We start from the raw sequence: 4,526 nt of genomic DNA, 5'->3' as shown, positions 1-4,526 counted from the left end.
TCCTGATTAATCTTGTCTTTACTACATTATTTTAAAGCCATCACTTAAAGCTCTTGGAGGCATAAGCACTGTAGTTATTTTCATTCAACATTGAATGAGTAATACTCCTTTCTTAAGGCATTTAAGTAGCTGCCGTATTTCCTAGCCATAGAGCCTCAACTGCTTTTTGTAGAATTACTTTCTTCTAAAAACTGCTTTTTATGTTCCTTTAAAAAGTCAGTCAAAGCCTATTGCAAAAGCACCCAGAAGGTATAATTAAGGCACGAAAAATGAGATTATACTGAAACACCAGCTGGCACAATGAAGATTACCAGGAAAAATATATAGGATGTTCAGAAGGAAAACATTTCATGAACAGTGTTGTTTATTGCTTTTTTGGAATTGATTTCTTATCAATATTATTGAAATGGAGCTTTGGGGTTTTTTCATTGTTTTGGAAAGGTATTCACTGCAAAGTTCAAATTTGTTTGAGTTGACTAACTTCTGTTGAAGAGAGAGGGGTTTTTTTTGGGGGGGGTGGGGGGCAGGAGGGAGTGAGGGTTTAACCTTTGTCTCTGCATGAAAGATCTAATGAGGGGTTCATCCTGACAAGTAGAAAGTAAAATACAGGTGGTAGGAGGCCTGTGTGGATGGGCAAGAAGCTCCTAACTGAGCCCAAACAGGAAGTGGAGAAGAGGTGGAAGCAGGGGCAGATGACCCAAATGAAGCGTAGAGTTGTTTTCTGATCTTGCAGGGATAGTGTTAGGAGAGCAAAGGCCCCTCTAGAATTGCATCTGCCTAGAGATGTAAAGGGCTAGAAGAAGCGAAGACATTCTACAATTATATTAGGGCAAAAGGAAGACTTGGGAAATAAAGGTGCCCCTCTACCCCTGCTGAATGGAGCAGGGTACCTTGTGACAAATGACATGGAGAAGGCTGGGATATTTGTTGCCCTCTTTGCCTCAGTCTTTATTGATGGGACTGGCTTTTAGGAATCCTGTATCACTGAGACCAGAGGGAAAGTCTGGAACAAGGTAGACGATCTTAGTGGAAGAGGTCAGCTTAGGGAGCTTGCAGACAAACAGGATGTGGAAGTGTGTGAAGCCTGACAGGTTGCATCCGTAAGTGCTAAGGGCAATGGCTGATGTCATTGCAAAGCCACTCTCAATTGGCTTTAAATGGTCATGACAGCTGGGAGAGCCTCCTGGAAACTGGAAGAGAGCAAATTTAAGTCCTATCCTCAAGAGGAGCAGTAATGAGGAATGGGGGAGCTACAAGTCGTTCAGCCTTGCCCCAGTCCCTGAGAAGCTGACGTGGAAAATCATGCTCGAAAGCACTTTCCAAGTACATGAAGGACAAGAGGATGATTGGGAGTAATTAGCAGGAATTTATAAAGTGAAAATCATGCTTGAACAACTTCTGCCTTCCACAATGAGCTGGATGTCTTGCTCAAGGAGGGGAGAGCAGTTGCTGTTGTTTACTTGGACTTTTGTAAAGCTTTTCACACCATTTCCTATAACCTCACCATAGACAAGCAGATGAAGGACAGGTTAGATAAGGGGATAGTGAGATGGACTGAAAACTACCCCTGTGCCCAGGTCTAGAGGGTTATGATTAGCAGCACAGAATCCATTTGCAGGCAAATCATTAGTGGTATATCGTAGGGCTCAGTACAGAGGTTAGTGCTGTTCAGTTTATTCATTTATGATCTGAATGATGAAAAGGAGTGTTTCCTTAGCAAGTTTGCAGATGACAGAAAAATTGGAAGCAGTGACTGATAGACCAGATGACTGTGCAGTGATTTAGAGGGACCTAAGAGGCTGGAGAACTGGATGGAAAGCAATCTCATGAAGTTTAACAAGGGAAATACAAAGCCCACCGTGTGGGAAGAGTAACCTCAGGCATCAGTACCTGCTGGGGTCTGACCAGCTGCAAAGAAGTAGAAATTTATCTTAGGCTAAATACTCAACTTGGAGCTACAGTCTAATATGCTAAATTAATTATGTGTGTTTTCTTGGTTCAATTTTTAATGTAATCTTTTGGGGATAGGTAAATAAGATTCCTTTATTGACAGTGTCAGCTCTCACGGAGAACTCAGCTTGGTCCATGGCAGTTACTGCTAGGTATTTTTTAATTACCAAGAAATCTCAAAGTTATGTTTAAGGCCACATTCTGGCCTGAAATGTCAGGAGTTTGTGAACTCTATAGAGAAAAGCTTTTGCCTTCATTGGCAGGAACTAACAGAACTGAGAATTGGGTAAGGAAACAATCAATTGCTTCCTGAGCTTTACAGCCTGTATTTGCTTCTCTTCTCTTTAAATTGTGATATGCTGCAGGAAAGATGATTTCAGCTTGGCATCAAGCGACATTGGTGGATAGTACCAATGTAATTGGATTCAATTTGATTTTTCTTTGGGTTGAAATATGCTTTTAATCTAAACTGACTGGAATAATGAATAGACTTCTGTGTTCATATTAATTTTCTGATTTCAGTAGTGTTAGATAAGGGTTACCCACTTTGATCTGGGGTAATGCTTCTGTCAGAATTAAACATTGTACTTCTTGCTGGCTTGGTTGTACATGTCAGCATGAATGTACTTGGAGAATGCCTCAGAGCACAGCTGGATGTTCATCTAGTGTAGCAGCTGCATATTTAATTGAATCAATGGCTTATTTAACCATTCTCAGTAACAAAATGCTAATCACTGATACAATCGCATACTCAAATGAAGAGGGTCCTGCTACCAAGTAGTTATTGGCACACTTACACCCCAGCCCGGGCCTCACTGATACAGTTTGGTAATGAACTGTGTGGCAAATTCTATTTGCAGTTTTTCCTATGAGAGAGGAATTAATTCAGACTTAGATGTAACAGCATACCTGTGGGCATCAAGGGGAACATTTGTAAGGACAAAAATGGCAGCATGGAGCATCTGGATACCCCACAGGCAGAGGTGCTGCAAGGGGGTGATTATTGTTTGGGGGCAGTGCCTGTCCTGGTGCCTGCAGGCAGCACCCATCAGTAATCACTTCTAAAGCTGTAATCACAGCCACATGGCAGCACTGCTCCTTTTTTACTGCTTTCTATTCATAGTGCTCGTAACAAGGGATTAAAGAGCACGACAAAAATATATACTTGAAAAAAAAGCAGACTGTTATAAAATGATTTCTTTTTGGAGGACTGTGTTTAGTACATGATGAATCCTGTAGGGGAGGCATGTATGCAATTCCAGTCACTGCTAAGGTTTCAAAACTATTTTAAGAACAGCAGAACCTGGCTGTTGTAATAAACCTTTTAATCCCACTTCCTCTGGAGATGAAGATGTTGTGTACATAATCTGCTTAAAGATTGTCAGGGCTGTTTATGTGACAGGGAGCTAGGGATACAGTACTGAGAAGATGCTACTTGTTGCCCCTGGAAAATTTAGTACTTTTTGCTTACTTTGATAGTGTTTGAGATTTGCTGAGAGATTGATCTTATGACAAGCTGGTAGAGAACAGTTGTCTGGGAAGCCAGCCTTCATTTATACCGGTGTTTTGGCATTGACAACTTGCTGTGGTGAAATGAAACTCTTCCTTGGAGTTCCTCAGCAAGGGCTTGCTGATATCATGCTTCTCCATTCCTTACAGTCTCTGAGGCTTCTGAGTCAACATTGAGTCGTATTTTTATATTGCTGAATAGTGAACACAATTAAAATTTCCTTGATGTATTTGGATAATGCAGATTGACATAGTCTTAAATGTACAACAGGTAGTCCACAGACAACTGAGAAGTTCTTCAGCTGTGTTTTGGAGATTGGTTGACTGGGTAAGGAGAGTTTTAAATGTCACGTCAAAATAATCATTATAATAGAATTTGGCATCCTGAACCAAAAATGACGTGAGTGTTTGTTCACATGTATCTAGAACTAAAAGAGGCCTTTCTTCTCACCAGCTCAAATTTCTCAGTAATTACTGACATCTGCGCCATTGCCACTTTATTTGGTGTAGTCTGGTTAAAGGAACAGATTGCATAACCCCATGTCTTGCAAATAATCAGTGGGCATCTTTTCTTTTCTTTGAACCAGTATTTCAATTCATATGTATTGAATAATAGCTACAGTTTGGAAATTTTTACTTGTTTGTTTTCCTGTTTGGGTATTTTTACATTCTTTGTTTTCCTGAAGCCTGTATGTTGTCAGGATGAAAACTCAGTCTTTAGGAAAAAATCACACTGCAGAATAAATGAAAGAATGCTTCCAAGATTATTTATTTTTTTTTATTTATTATTATATATGCATTTTAATTTGCCCCTCTATAAATTTTTGATTATGGATAATTGTTTTCTGCTCATTCCTCTCCTTTCCAGCCACCCTTAATTCAACATGACATGGAAAGATGTATCAGGCAAACCATTGACTGTTGTGTTGTTATTAGATTTAATTACTCCTCAGGGTGCATTGCTCATTGTCTTACTGTGACCATAATTTGAATCCTATGCATCTGATCTACCCTTGCAGGCTGTGGAGATGCTGGCAAGCCCCAGTCTGCTCCAAGGGAAGGTATTT

Source organism: Cinclus cinclus, chromosome 6 (genome assembly GCF_963662255.1).
Source record: "Cinclus cinclus chromosome 6, bCinCin1.1, whole genome shotgun sequence".
NCBI lineage: Eukaryota > Metazoa > Chordata > Aves > Passeriformes > Cinclidae > Cinclus > Cinclus cinclus.
Note: the sequence above shows the minus strand (reverse complement) of the source record.